A 16,303-nucleotide genomic window follows, 5' to 3' on the forward strand; every position below is an offset into this window, starting at 1 on the left:
CACTCATCCTTTTGGTGGGACTACTCCAATCATTTGGTCGTAAGTTTTTATAAGACTCAGCCCTTAATTTTTCACCCATCTTTAGGCAAAATCCTCTAGTAAAATCCTCCTGGGAATCTGGATCCATGCACTTGAACAAATGCAAACTCATGCAAACTATCTTCACTCCACTCCCGTTGCACTCTTACCATTAGGTGGCATTATAACACATAACATGTATATGCAAAATGTTTTAAGAACTCTTTCTTCCAAAACAGTCATCCAGAAAGGAAGTACCCAACTACACCTATCTCTTGGGGAAGGAATTTGAATATGAATTTTCTTCTCAGTCATTCTGATAATCAACACGATTAATCAACACTTTGGAAGTCTGAGGGTTTGTCAGCCTCTCAAAATATGTAAGTGTTTTGAATTACAAACCTAGCTGAAATTCACAAAGCCCTCCCTTCTCAACAGCAGTATTGCTAACCCCAAGCATTCAAAAATCAAAAAGTCTTTTAATAACAGAGAGAAACAATGTGGCATTTTGTTGGGGAAACACCACCAACAGGATTCATCACATAACCCATGAGCAAAAACCCACCCCAAGCAAATTGGGGCATGTCCTTTCCCTTTGGTTCTTGAGTCCAGCAACCCAAAGTCACCAAAAGTCTCTGTCCCTGGTTAGTGCAGCACCAGAATTAAAAAGTTTATCTGCAGTGTTTTATCTCCCAACCTGGGTGGAGATGGGGGGAATGAATCCGATGACGTGAGATGTAGCTCACAAAAGCTTATGCTCAGATAAATTTGTTAGTCTCTAAGGTGCCAAAAGTCCTACTTTTCTTTTTTCAAATAGCATGAGACTCAGCCATAATGTATAGTGTAACCCTCTCTTTTTCAAGGATGAGACAACTGGAAAAATGAAGGAATGTATTCTCAGCTAAAGTGATTTCTGTGTTACACTTAAGGGACAGAATCATCACCCAAAAGCTAACCTAGCAGAAGCTGGCCCTTATCAGTTGACTTGTACATGAAATATGTAATGTTAGAGTTACATTAAAATAAGTGTGTATATCTGTCCAGTTTAATAGATAGACATATTTGTATGTTATTCACCTAATACCGTTTTTTATAATATGCACTGCATACAGATCTCTCCACTCTGGGCCTTTCAGTATGTTCTGTAGACTAGAATAGAACATGAAAGAATACTACATTTCCTCACTGCAAACACTAGATCTGAAAAACAGAGATAGAGAGGCCATGAAAGAAGGCAAAAGAGACAATAATGAAAATATGAATTGTTGATTAAAAATTTGTGTTGTCTCATGGGGGAGGGGAGAAAGACTCTAAAGCAGCAAAAATAAAGTTGTTGAAAATTTTGAGAAGAATTTTTTTAGCAGTATCTTTCTACTTCCATCCAAGTCTAAATCCACTGTTCTGTAGCAATCCTATTCTCTTCCATGATACAGTAGCAGCTCATTGTGGTATTCATTTTATATCTTCTTCATTATTATAACTAGTAAAATCTTTCTTTGCACAGACCAGGCCACAGGGAGCCACGTAAGAGCAGTAGAAAGGTAATTATTGGTACTGGAGAAGGATATACATTTTCTAGAGCATACGGCAGATCTCCATTATATTTTCCTTGTCATCATTGGTAACACACCTTGGTAATTCTCAAGTGAAATGTGTTCCTTTTCTTCATTAATTGGTGTCCTGAAGCTATGAAAACTAGGGCTTTTAAAAGTTTGTGTGTGAGTTTTTAGTTAATATTTATGATATGAAAATGCAGGAATGACTTCAGTCCCTAAAAGACAGGCCTCAGATATTTATGACAAGAAAGAGACATTCTACTGGATATGAAGAATCCTGTTCTCCCGGCTACCGGGATCAGAGAGTAATTTGGTCTCTCATCTGAGACTGACTGCAGAGCATTGTGGTGGGTTTTGTGACCTGTTCACTTGGAGTTTAACAAAGACGATCCACATATTATATATCCAATAGGCTATTTATCAGCAGTTAGATAGCATCAACTTTCAGTTACTGATAGCGCTATATTTGGACAGGTATCTTGCAGAAAATGTGAATGGTTCCATCTCCCCTGGCCAAACATCTGAACCATCCAGTTTCCCCACAATGAGCATCAAAAACAATCTAAGATATGCCACACATATGTCACAGACATGAGAAATCCATTTGTGTGGGCAAAAGACTTATACCTGAGAATGATAGGAGCCATCTGTATCACTTGAGGTATTTGCCTATAATATGTGTCTCTCTTTTTTTAAATTCATACTTTGTTTAAAAAGATCTTGATTTGAAATTCTAAAAGTGAAGAAGCAAACACCATAAATAGAGTGACAATTTCAGAATTCCCTGGTTACATCCATTCCTTGGAATGACTCTATATTCTCAATTATTTTTAACCAAATAAAAATGTTATAGAATCGTATATAAGTATTGTGATTTGGAATAATTAGGGGACAGTAACTTTGGAAAGTAAATATAATCATCCTTCAGGGAAATGTAAAGCTTTTCAAATATAATTTATAGAGAATATTTTAATTAAAATGGAATGCTCCATTTTCTAATTCTGTCTCACCCATAATTACATATAGCCTTTTCTGGTTTAATAATGAGGGAATATTTCACTGACTGCTGTACACCTTTTTTATTGCTTCTTAGTGTTTTTTCTCAGTAACTGAAGGCTGACCAAACAATTTCTTTGCCTCTTTAAACTGTGACCTGTGAAATTCATTTTGAAATTCAATATCCCCAATGGAAATGACAATGTGCCTGGAGAGTCCTATATGGACATGGAATGCAGATTAATTTTAGTGAGGTTTTTTGGGATGATTTGCTCAACACGATGAAATATTCAATATTGTTGTTAGAAACATATCAAGCGTCTTGTAACCTGATGAGTCTATACTGCTGACAGCTATAAAAACACTCCAGTGGCAAAACATGTGTCAGAGGAAAAATATGTTAAAGAGTACTGCAGCTAATGGGTGTAAGTAGAGCTGGGCAAAAATATTTCAGCAGATAGTAAACATGCCATGCATTTTTCAGGGCACCAAACATGCATTTTTTCACCAAAACAATTTGCAAATCTGGCTACTAATTTTGGCTGGAAAAACAACTGAAAACCACCATTTCAGAAATAGTTTCAAAAATTACAAAATGAACTGTTTTGACATTTCATTTGAAACTGAAATGTCTATTTGAATCAACATTTTCTAAGTGGTGGGTTTGACCAGAACAATTTATTTATTTATTTATTTGATTTATTTATTTATTGGTTTTTCATTTTGTCTAGAAAAAATGGGAGGGAAAAATCAGTTGGTTAGAAAATAACCTTTTTTTAATGTATTTTTTTCAGTTCAGACACCAAAACTGAAAAATCAAAGGTTCACTCAGCTGTAGGTATAAGTCTTATTTCTTGGATCTGTCATCTGAGATAACCCTTCAATCAGCTTCTCTCTCAGAGGGCACTGAAGTCTTTGATCTCTTGGGCCTGGGTTTGATCCCACTTCTCTTGTTCTGTAGCTCTCTCAGAGGTCCCATGTCTTCTGCTGGAGATTGCCTCCTCTAGGGATAGCAGCTCCTCATCTCAGATATGCCACAGCCAGCCTCTTCTGGGCCTCAGTTTTGCCTTTGCTAATATCCCCAGCTCTGGCGTAAATTTAGAGTATCTCAAATGGCTTTAATGGAATTATCCTGGCTACACACAGGTATTAGTGAGTATAATTTGGCCCAGAAGATCTGCAGACTTCCCACTAAACTATGATGTCTGATCACCTACACAAAAGTGATATCATAGCTGTGATGATGAATTCAGTGAACCTCTCTCATATTGTTGATGGATAGCAGACTGTCCTTTTCAGAATAGAAAAAAAATAATCTCAGGATTAAGGAGAGTATGGAAAATAGTAACTGGCATGTTCATTAATAGTTAGTGCCTGAACTCATGCAGGAGTTTCAAGTAATATCAGTTGTGTCCACAGTCCTGACCTTTTCACCGCCCACTGTAGGGTTGCCTTTTTTAGCCAATCCTAAGCAACAGAGAGGGGGAAGAGAGAGATTTTGAGCTTGGTTTCTACTAACCGTCAGGAGGCTTAATGCAGAGTCCCTGATGACCACTTCATTGTTCATTAATTATAAATGAATTTGTAGTTGCTGTAACAGCACTTAATGGAGGTGGTTATAATTAGTGACAATATGACTGGCTGATATCCCTGCACAGGAGTTTAATTCAGCCTAAGAACAACATTTGTTAATCAGTTACTGGTGCTGGCTTTCAACAGAGAGTGCATAGTTTGGAGCTGAATGCCTGCTTAGGGGGACCTATCTTGTCACATGGGAGAACACACCTGCAAAGCTCCTTTTCCCCCCTGTATTTTGAAAGCATTTATTTTAAATTAAAATTACAAGACAAATAGAAAATTATTTCATTTATAAGCTGCAAATACCACAGCTAATTTAATCCACCAAATATTATCCATATTGTTTCTAGTTCAATATATAAATGATTCACAGAAAAAGTTGATTATGCCTATGGCATCAAGAAAGTTGATCAGTCTGTTACGGTATGTTTCCTGTTATGGAAGGGAATGAAGCACCATCCCTTTGGCCCCTATGCTGCTGTTTCATCTGAAAACATGTGGAAGGAAGAAACTTATTCTCAAAACTCCAGGGCTTTCCTGCAACAGAAATTGCATCATCACTTGCATGGTGTCAGCACAGCACCACTGCACAAAGAAGCCTCATCTGCAAATGAAGAATTGGCCAATAGTCCACAGGAAAAGATAGTGTAAATCAGCCAAGACGCAGCTTTTTGCCTCTAAGGAGCTGTCAAGGTTCCTTCCCCACTCTGAACTCTACGGTACAGATGTGGGGACCTGCATGAAAACCTCCTAAGCTTATTTTTACCAGCTTAGGTTAAAACTTCCCCAAGGTACAAACTATTTTTCTTTTTCCCTTGGACTTTATTGCTGCTACCACCAAGCGTCTAACAGATATATAACCGGGAAAGAGCCAGCTTTGAAACGTCTTTTCCCTCAAAATCCTCCCCAAACCCTACACCCCCTTTCCTGGGGAAGGATTGATAAAAATCCTCACCAATTTGCATAGGTGAACACAGACCCAAACCCTTGAATCTTAAGAACAATAAAAAAACAATTAGTTTCTTATAAGAAGAATTTTAATAGAAGAAAAAGTAAAAGAATCACCTCTGTAAAATCAGGATGGTAAATACCTTACAGGGTAATCAGATTCAAAACATAGAGAATCCTTCTAGGTAAAACCTTAAGTTACAAAAAGACACAAAAACAGGAATATCCATTTTATTCAGCACAGCTTATTTTCTCAGCCATTTAAACAAAACTGAATCTAACGCATATCTAGCTAGATTACTTAGTAAGTTCTAAGACTTCATTCCTGTTCTGTTCCTGGCAAAAGCATCACACAGACAGAGAAAGCCTTTGTTTCTCCCCCACTCCAGCTTTTGAAAGTATCTTGTCTCCTCATTGGTCATTTTGGTCAGGTGCCAGCAAGATTATCCTAGCTTCTTAACCCTTTACAGGTGAAAGGGTTTTTCCTCTGGCCAGGAGGGATTTTAAAGGTGTTTACCTTTCCCTTTATATTTATGACAGGAATGCTCTCCCAAACCCTTCAGCACTCACCTCTCTGCTTCAGGGGAGAAGACTGTGGAGAGCTGTTTCTTGAATGTGTCCAGCTAGTGACTCATTTTGATCCCACACTGATGGGATTGTGTATTGTTCCTACAAGAGGTTCTGGCAGGTCTGCAGGGGGAGAGAGATGCTGCTGTGTAACTGCTCTTCCCTATGGTGCCTGCCACCCCCATTCCAGCACTGGAGACAACTTCACGGTGGGGAAACTTCAAACAGCTGAAGTTTGATGTGGAATGAGCATCCAACCATTGAGAAGAGTATTGGAAGCACTGAACTCCTTACTTTCCTCCCCTTGTACAGAATGCCTGTGGTCCCCAATACAGCAAGGTACTTAACCTGACTTCAAACACATGAGTAATTCCATTTGACTTCATTGAGGCTAGTGGTAAAGTTAGGCATGTGCTCAGCTGTCTTGCTCACTCAGGGCCTTTGTCAGCTCAGGAATACAGCAGTGGTTATATTCTGATATTTTTGATTGCAGCTTTAGCAGGAGCAGGGGTCTGTCTCTGTGTGTGTGTGTTATAGTAAACTATATTATTCAACTCTCATGACAGCTTTGGGTTCTTTTCAGATCCCCAAAGCTGCCTTATGTTGCTTTGCTTTTGTTTGAGTTCCTGTTCCCTACATGCTTTGGCAAATGAAGGTACTACAGTCCTTGACTAGTCCTGCTTGTTTATATCTCTGAATCTCCCACCCTACCTTGTGGTTTGTGTTTGAAAAGATCCCAAAGAAGCATCAGAAAGGTGGGAGGTTGGGCAATTCAGTCCTTCTGCCCTCTCTATATTGACTGCAGTCAAAAATCCAAATAGCTCACTTGGATCTAAATTGTGCCTTTTAGACACAGGCCAGAATAGGAGATGGTGCCCAGCTGCACCAGTTCGGAGGGAGTTCACTGAGGCACTATGCAGAATCCCTATCCAAGCACATGATGCTCTATTTTCCACTCTTGAATGTGGTGTGTACTTCCATAGATGTACTGCTGGAGGCAATCCTTTTATTCCCTAAAGTACTCCCCCTGGCTTCAGCTTGAGTCATGCAAGGGGAAAGATTCCTTGTGCCCTGTGCTTCCCCCCAACCCCCATCCTGAGCACTTGCTAAACAGGCAGCTACACTCTAGCCCTGGGATAGGCCTTCAGGGGTTACTGACTCAAGGTATTATCCCGCTGCAAGGTCCTTTAAGGTAGACAGCCCAAATACTTCTCCATGTTTTTATATTCAATCTCAAAACTTGTAGCTCCTTAATCTAGAGAAGTTTTAAGAAACACCTTGGGCTTGATTCTCTCCTACCTTGCGAGGTCAGTCACATCTGGTCTACGTGGGTGAAAAATGCTACAGTCAGAATGGTAGCGTAACGCACAGGCTTTATAATGCAGCTTTTCTTTTTCTGTACAGGAATCGGGAGAAGCCGTGGGAGCAGGAATGGATTTCTTCAAATTGTCTGTGTCCCTGCACACGTGCAGCGAGTAGGGCAAGGTGACGCAGCTAGAAGGGCTTAGCTCTTCTATGGCACTGTTTAGCAGTAGTTCTCAAAGTGCTTTACAAAGGAGGTCAGTATCATTATTCCTATTTTACAGTGGGGAAATACCACCAAGGCACAGAGGAGTGAAGTGCCCAATATCACCCAGTAGCGGAGCCAAGACCTCAGGTCTCCTGAGTCCTACTCCAGTGCTCTATCCTCTAGGCCATTCTGACTCCTCTAAGCATGCTGAAGAAAGGTATGGTACTTACTGGGCATGGTCACTAGTTTTTACATATGTGTGCTAAAGCTGTGGTTCTCAACCAAGGGTCTGGGGACCCTTAAGGAGTTGCGAGTAGGTTTCAGGGGGTCCGCCACGCAGGAACAGTGTTAGACTCGCTGGGGGCTAGGGCACAAAGCCTAAGCCCTGCCGCACAGGGCTGAAGTCTGGGGCCTTGAGTCCTGCCACCCAGGGCAGAAGCAGAAGCCTGAGCAACTTAGCTTCGTGGGGCACCCTATGGCTTGGAACCTCAGGCAATTGTCCTGCTTGCTCCTCCTTAACGCCGGCCCTGGCTTTTATATGCAGAAAACCAGCTGTTGTGCCATAGGTGGGACCTGGCATTTTTATCACATTTTGGGGGGGGAGCTCAGAAAGAAAAAGGTTGAGAACCCCTGTGCTAAAGTATAGAAATGTTATGCTGCAATTTTAGATTGTAATGTGTGTTTGATATGTGGTGTTTATCTTAAAGTCACCGCTGCTGGTGCAATGGTGAGAATCTCAGTTTTCATTTCAGATAAAAGTAAGTTTCTAGCCTTTGTGGGGAATCAGTTTACAAATGTGACCCAAGAAAAGGTTCAAAGCCAAGAGCGTAAATACAAAGCGAGGTCTGACTTGAACCCTTCGGGTTGAGCAGCAGAGTTGTGTGACTCTGTCTAGGAAGAAAAACTGGCAAACTTATTTACCCAATGGCTTTAGGCTTTAAAGGCTATTTAAGAAATATTCCAAACACTCTTTGTATTTTGGGTGTTTTATGGATGTGTTTATGAAGAATTGTGCAGTCCCCTTTCTTTAAAGATGGCTGGGAGCTGTCACTCACACTTGCATTCAGCATTCTGGGTAAAATACCCTTGACATTTATCTTTGTGCAATGCTCTCTGAATCTAGCCTGTGCCTCAGCCATTATGCAGAGATTCAGGAAACCGGGGTGGGGGTGGGGGTAGGGGTAGGGGTAATAGTTGTGGATAATTTACCCCCATCTCAGGAGCATTTTACTCTCACTTGGAAGAGATGTAAATAATTTAAATAAGGCAAGGGCTAGTGTAGAATCAGGCTTCTTCTGTATGTAGATGCATCTGAAAATGAAAGTCAAAGAAACAGATTTAGAGGGGACGACGAGAGGCCTGGGCCAGGAAAAGGGAGAGAACTAGAGCAGTCTGGATTACAACATTCAGTACAAGTAGCCCAGCAACACAATATTTGCTCACCGACCCCAACAATTCAGAAGTGCAATCGTCTTCTGAAGGTTTTGCAAATGAATACAAAAGTTCATACTTATAATCCACTTGAGCTTTAAATTATTGCCAAACACATCGATGTTGCAAAAGAGAGATCAGCCTAAATGGGGCCCTTGATGTGCTCAGCAGGCTGGCTCGATGCTGAGCCGCACTGTCTGGAGGCTGTTTTGCCCAGGAAAAGTGGCCGTTAAACCTTAACACTCACAAACTGCACCCATTCTTCACTTTTGAGAGGTTTCTCCCTTGGTGCAAAGTGCATACCATCGCGGGTGTATTGCCTGGCTTTGCGGGCAGAGATGTGAACTTCTAAATGTCTAAACAGAGGTGTGAACTTCTTTGTGAGCATAGTTAGCAAAAATCTACACTGGGCTTATTCTCTACTTTAGATGCCTGGATCATGCTTGTGACAGCGGCTAGAGTAAAGCTAAGTGCTCACGAGGCGGCTTTAATCATAAGTGTAACGTTCCCTATAAGAAACATCATTCCGTAGCAAAATCTAACAATGCCATGTTCCAAGTTTCCCTTTGTTGATGTCCCCTGGTGAGATGTCCCTTATGTCTCCTGGTGTCTCTTTTTTTCATGTTTCCTTCCCTGTAACAAATCCAGGGGCAGTCAAAGATTATAGCCTATTGTGTAGACTGAACACACAATCTGTTTAGCTTTGAGTAATATGGAGGATCAGCCTCGGAGAGAGAGAAGCTGGCATGCCGGGCTGCAGGTGTGGAAGGACTTTGACGACTCATGCAGACCAGAGATAGAGAAGAGAGAGGAAAGTGGCATACCAGATTATTAGCTGGGAAAGTAGGTACCTGATCACTTTACAGGCTAATATGTGAGTATTGCTCTCGCACAGACTTTGGGGAACTCCATGGGGGCTAACATGATCATCTAGAAGGGTTGATTGTTTCAGTATTTGTTTCAGGAACAGCTGTGCCTGTTTTCACCTATAGATACTACCCCTGGCAGCTCCTCTCAGAGCCAGAGCCTGACAGGAGGTGTTGAGCTGTTGGGGAGCATTCAGGATTTAGGTAGGGCTGTGGAAGCAAGCCAGGCTGGTCTTGTTCGGCCTGGCAGAAAGCTGCAGTGGGTCAGGGAAGCCTTGTCCTTCCACTCCTGAACCTTCACTTTCCCTTACCCATCACTAAACTCTCAGGCTGCTCCCCCACACCACCCCCAGTGCCTTGCTAGTGCAACAATGACACAATTTTGCAATAAATGATGCAGACTAGCTCATTCGGGTACACATACTCCCCTTTCCATGCCCTTTCCCCTTGTGCCCCTTTCCCTTGGGTGGGGCACAAGCCCTGATCTCAGATCACAATTGTTCTGTGAGACTCTTGAAACTAATCCCCATCTCCTGAGCTCACCAACACACCTCTGCAAGTGTGGCCCAACTCCTGCCTAAACCATGCAATACAGCTGCCACTCACACTCTGAATGCAGCTGCCGTGCATGTGAATAACCCCTAGGGCCTAGTGGCTATTGCCAGCTCCACTGGCACTGGTGGAGGAACAGAAAGATGAGTGCCAGTTCAGGTTTCTGTTGTGGACTTCCTCCCTCAAAGAGGGTAACGTTTATGCACATCAAACCTACTAATCATTTGTTCAATACTTCAAAGCATTTCAGTCTTAGAATGTTAGCACCTGGGAAACAGTATACAACAACATGCAATAGTACGTTTCCTACTCACCTATTTGAATACGGCACCTTAGCTTGCCCTTTCTTCAGATTGAATAGAATCAGCAGGTATAACTTCTTGTGATAGATTTACAAACAAATGTGGCACTGTGTGACAAAGAAAAAACTGTTTTAAATTGTAGAAATGAGGAATGGAGGATCTATAAAAGAAACTAGATGCTTTATTGTGGCATGGTGAAGTTAATGAATACATATACACTGACGTCCCAGGGCCCCTGAACAATTAAGCGGTTTAATTTACAGACCACAGTAAAAAAAAAAAAAAAAAGTGTAAGAAGCACAAAAGCGTCATTGCACTGGTGTTTTCCTAGCTATAAATAACAGACTTTAGTAATTTTTTCAATCCCTTACTCTCAGTGATTGCTTTACTGAAACATAATTAAATGAGACATAAATAGTGTACATAATGACAGAAAACAAGTAGCAATGGTACAAATAAAACATGCTTAATAAAGCAAAAAAGAAAAGGAGTACTTGTGGCCCTTAGAGACTAACAAATTTATTTGAGCATAAGCTTTCGTGAGCTACAGCTCACTTCATCGGATGCATTTACTCAAAGCAGTTACTCAAAAAGGAGCAGTATACATTTTCCCAGATATAAACATCAATAGAATTTTTACCTTCTTGCTAATCTCTGTTTGTATGTTTTTACAACACGTAACACAGCAAATTACAGTTGCAAAAGTGACTTTTAATAAAAAAGACCATTTGCAGTTATCAAACAATTTAAAGATGCTTAAGGTCAACCAAATTGCAGCTGATATGAAGGAAGGTCTGATCCACTCATCTCACACCACAAACACGATTCATTATTTGTAGAAAAGTAGGTGTGTTCCATAGAATTTAGCAGAATTACAGTGAGACAAGTTATCTGCGCTCATTGAATGTTTTAAAAAAATAGGGACAGAAGATAAAAGTTAATTGTAAACTGTCACACAGCTGAGAAAAACTAGCAAAGGCACTACATCACCTTATAAAACTAGTCTAAAAGAAAGCTAAAAGATCTGAACTCTCTTTTCATATGCAAGTGCTATCAAATCTGTTACAAAAAATAACGCAATATTCAAGGAGCCTGATAGACATAGAACAATAATATGATCACAAAGAAATCAGTGTTCTCTAAAGCAGACTGAAAACCTAAAGCTCAATCTACTTTGGTGGCTAGTACTGGGACTGAATCTCCTGTATATTAGGCAAAAAATTATATTTTATATAGGAATAGCAACACTGCAGGACTCTCAGTGATCAGGAAACGTACTCACCTACTGCTAAAATGGTTCGTCTAGGCCGTAGCTGCCTCAAATACAGGTCACCTACCCAAAAAAAACCCAAAACAGCAAGAGTCACCAGGATGATCAACTTTCTTAATCACATATGGGTGAGGCAGGAGACTTACACTGAAACAAATATTAAAATAAGAGCTTTGATATGGGCTGATATTTGGTACGTGCTTAGCATACAGAAACAGTAATGTCCTAGGTCAGGAGGAGGGCTGGAGAGCCCTTTGAGCTCACAGCTACCTGACCAGGGTGACAACTGTACAGTTGATAATCTGTTCAATGGTGTTCTTTAATGCTAAGTGCTTGTCTGCTTTGGTTTTGAACAGGCCTATACTGATTTTACTGCCTGCAGTATGGTATTCCTTTACGTTCACTACTCAGTGTTAATTTGTTCCTTCATGTGCTGCTGCGTTGGTGTTTAGCATGCGGTACGGAGTGACATGGAGTTATATATAATAGAAAAAAGGGCATGTATTACATTTCTTATTCATGCCACCATATGCTAGTGTTTCTGTGTTTCTCTGGGAGGTTTATTCTTTCCTGCCCCTAGCAAACAGAAAGAAAAGTCTGTGTGATTATAATCACAATATACGGCTGCAGAATAGCTTTGATTCTTGTGCTGTAAGGAATTTTGGAGGCCCGTTTATATTGCTTTTAATGGGCCTGGTAATTATGCCAACACAAAGAGGTCCAGATAGACATTTGACAGAATACATACTGCAGCATTAGCTATTAGGCCTTACTCCTGCTTCTGTAGCCTGAACATAGGTGGCTGCATTTCTCAGAATTAATATGATCACGACCTTGTGAGCAGCTAATGTTGGCAAAGTTGGTTTTTCACAGTTAATAAAGGGGAATGTTTGAGTGTAATTTTCTTGAAGGTTTGAACCAAAAAAGGCTGGATAGTTTATAATACCTAAAGAGTCATTCAGCCTACCTCTGTGCCCCACATCCAGCCCTGCTCCCCTCCACCACGGTCCCCAGGAGGGAGTTGTCTTCAGATCCTGGAGGGGGTCAGGCTCAAAGGACTACTGCTTATCCCCTTGAGTTATCCAGCTGCTGTGAAACTTTGAAGGCTAACAATCCTGTTAACTCCTCTGTCCACGGATGCTCACAGTAATCCATTAGGAACTAGAATAGGCTCATGAGCCTCAGGCTGTATCTATACTAGCATGGTAAAACTTATGTCACTCAGGGCTGTGAAAAAACATCCCCCTGACCAACATAAGTTACCCCAACAGAAGTGCTGTTGTGGAAAACACTATGTTAGCGGGAGACACTCTCCCACCAACGTAGCTACTGCCATTTGTTGGGGGTGGTTGAATTATGCAGGGAGAGCTCTCTCCCGCAATCATAGAGAAGCTACACAGGAGACCTTAGAGCGGTACAGCTGTGCTGCTGTAAGGTCTTTCGGGTAGACATAGCCTTAGTGTGCCTAAGTGGAAAAGCAAAGTCTTTTTAATATATCATTTTAATTTGATTTCCCCTAAAAGGCTATTGGGTGCTATGCATGCTGATGGGGTAACCCTCGAATGTTTGATATTCTGGTGTCAGGATCTGAGTCCTGGCTTGATTTCTATCTTGGAGCAAAAAAGCATTACCAAAATGTGTCCATTTTAAGAAAAGCTTTTTTTTTTCCAGATGGCTGTATCATCGGAAGCCATGGACAAATGGACCCAAATATGGATCACTGGCTGTATCTCATGCCACAGATGATGCCAGTTTTGGGCAAAATCTCAGCCCCATTGAAGTCAATGACAAAATTCCCATTGACTTCAGTGGAGCCAGCATAATGTCCAGGAAGTTTTACCGTTTACTTTAAAGGACAATAGGAATAGACCCTTACTTTAGGGATGCTGCTGGATCTTTTTTTTTTCCTTCCATCATCTAAATATATGATTTTTTTTAAAAACAATCAAGGGCCAGTACAACAGCTGAGGATCAGTAAGAGAGGGAAATCCTGGCCACAACCTTTATGCCAGTTCTATGCTTCATGTCTTCCTCTTTTTAGTTACCCCTCCATTTGCTTTTCACCTTCCTCCCAGGCTCCTCATGGATATAAAGGAAGACTTTCAAAGGAACAAAGGGCAGTTTAGGTGCCCAGCTCCCATTGAAAGTTTGGAACCGAACTCTCATTTGTACCATGTGACTTTGAAAATTTTACTCATGATCCTTTTCTCCTGTCCAGATTCACAGATGAGAATTTAAACTCCCTTACCACCTGACATCATTTACAATGTGTACTTTCTTCTTCTCGCATCTACCACTTCTGAATGGTAAAAAGCCGAATATGACCCTGACATAAAATTAGGATTGTTTACAAATCCAAATGAACTGTTACGTATGCTTTCCTGGCCTACTGGCATGTTATTCCCTGAGTCATTTGGATTCAGCACAATAACTTTCTATCAAAAATAGAAAACGTCCTAGAGAGTAAGCCTAGACTTTGTTCTCTGTAGTTTCTGTGGATATTTCTTTCTGAAAGAAAAAAAAAAAGCAAGTGGATGATAAAAAAAATAGTTGCTAAGGCAAGTACCATTTGCAATGCAGTGGTTTGAGAGGCATGAAAAGAAACGCTTCAGTTAGGCAGTGGCAAAATTGTAGCTCCAAGTAATGATCCTAAATATATGGTTATTTGGCACTAGTTTTCCTGACTCTGGGAGCTGGTCCTCAATTAGCACATTTTATTATCTGGATGGAAGACCTTGCAATAACAATGAGCAAAATGATGAAGTAATATCTGGTGAGGTGGAGACCTAGTACAATAAGCATTGCAACCAAATACATTTCTATTTACAATGGGCCATATTTCTTTTGAAAGGATTCCCTTAATTATTTTAATCTATTAAGATACCCCCTTTTCAACTATGAAATGAAGCTAGCTTTATTTTTGTTTTAACTGCCCCTTGTGTATTGTCGCAGTTAGGAGATCACTAACTTAGACTAAAACACTCAATCAACCATAAATGGAAATACAAGTAGTTTTGCATCTGGTGGGTATTTGCATACAAACCTCTGCATGGCAATCCTTTCAAAAGGTGTGGCAGGGGGAGCAGCTGGAGGCATGGCAATTAAGTGTTAAAACTGTGAACACTGAAAATTGCATTTCACAAAACGATATGGTCCATTTTTTCAGAAGCCACTGAGAAGTCAATATTTCACAGTTGGCTGACTATGCAAAAGCTAGAAAATCATTTACTTGGCAACATTCATATGTTGCACTTGTTTGTGTGTGGCCAGGATTCTCAGCTGTGGCAAGCAAGCGCTCAGTGAAAGTCATGCGAAGGATGTGTGTGCATGTGTGAAAAATGCTGGCTTTTACTCTCCCCCAATCTCTTGGGCTGGCTGCATGACAGGTCATTCCTCAGTAAGAACTTAGAGGAAACTTGTAAATTATTGCAGCTACCCATAGCCCCCAAGGACCAGTACAGCAGCTGGGGATCAGTAAGAAAGGGAAACCCTGGCCACAACCCTTATGCCAGCTCTATGCTGTTGCTAGAGACTTTCTGTAATAGGGTGGCCTGCCACTTTAAGAGCTGGGAGGCCTTAGACCAGTCATTTAGCTCAGCCCTGCTACACCTGTGCAGGGTGTGAGACTTAAAAAGAGGTTGGGTTCTGACTGGGGAGAAGAGTAGACAGGCTACCCAATGTGAGATAAGAAGCTGGGTTTGTGCTAGCCTGACGAACAGGGAAATCTTTGGGTATGTCTACACTCCACACTACATCCAGGGTCTGATTCAGTTATAAGCCCAAAGTCCACCTTCTGTTCACACACAAATCAGTCTGACTGGGTCTTAGGACTCTGCTAAAGGGATGGGTCAGACATTGAGTCCTTCTGTGACTCAGGTCCAAGCCCTGTCATTTTGTGGTATGGCTGCATCTGAAGCCACAGACCCAAGTCAGAAGGTCTGCCTAGTACAGTACAGATGCGTTAGCACAGCTGTAAGACCCAGGTTTACAATGCAGTGTGGACTCTCAAGCATGGGCTTGGAACCACTGAGTCCACAAGTCTGGGCTTAGTGTGCAGCGTAGACACACCAGGGAAGCTGAAGCCAGGAGGAAGCTGGTGAGGCCAGGTTTGGGGAGATGTGTAAAGACTTGAGCCCAAGAGGAGCCTGAGGCTTGTGGGCTGGACTAGAACCAGGGAGGAGGACTGAGGGAGGAAAGCCCAGCAGTTAAGGGCTGATTGTGAGGAGAGCAGACAGGCTGCTCCAATATGAGGCAAGGAGCTGGCCTCAAGCTAGGAACTAGCTGAGGGCTATGGCCTGCCAGAGGACCTTGGTAGGAGGGTAGACCTGACCTGGACAGTTAGGTTGACTGGAGCCAAAGAACCAGTGAATAGACCACATTGCTCCTGGGAGCCTGACAATAAGGAGGGGGGCTGATGGTTGAGCCCAGTGGGGCTGAAAACTCTTATTTTGATATTGTTTTTGGGCTAAGGGGCTCTGTCACCTCAAAAGAAGTTGAATACTTTAAAGTGGCTCTGCTAGAGGGCCAAGTCACCTCTATGGCTGCAGCTGGCTGAAGATAGTTGTGGGGAAACTGAGGCAGGAGGCTGCGAAGCCAGGTCTTTCTGTGAGGGGGTGCTCTCAGACAGAAAGTCTGTTCCACCCCTCTAGGAGGGTCATCTTTTCATAGCCAGTTGGGTCAGGGGTAGGGCTAGAATCCAGCAGGGGTGC

The 16,303-nt window shown here is 41.7% G+C and overlaps 1 long non-coding RNA gene across 1 annotated transcript; it reads right to left on the reverse strand.

Moving 5' to 3' along the window:
• Window positions 1-5,173: 5,173 nt before the first annotated feature.
• On the reverse strand, window positions 5,174-11,940 carry LOC119858329. The gene is made up of 3 exons (XR_005293866.2): window positions 11,607-11,940; window positions 10,337-10,431; window positions 5,174-8,484 (listed from the first exon to the last, which is right to left on the reverse strand). It is a non-coding gene; the product is annotated as an uncharacterized LOC119858329 (long non-coding RNA).
• Between the last annotated feature and the right edge of the window lie 4,363 nt (window positions 11,941-16,303).

This window comes from Dermochelys coriacea, chromosome 7 (assembly GCF_009764565.3).
Source record: "Dermochelys coriacea isolate rDerCor1 chromosome 7, rDerCor1.pri.v4, whole genome shotgun sequence".
Lineage (NCBI taxonomy): Eukaryota > Metazoa > Chordata > Testudines > Dermochelyidae > Dermochelys > Dermochelys coriacea.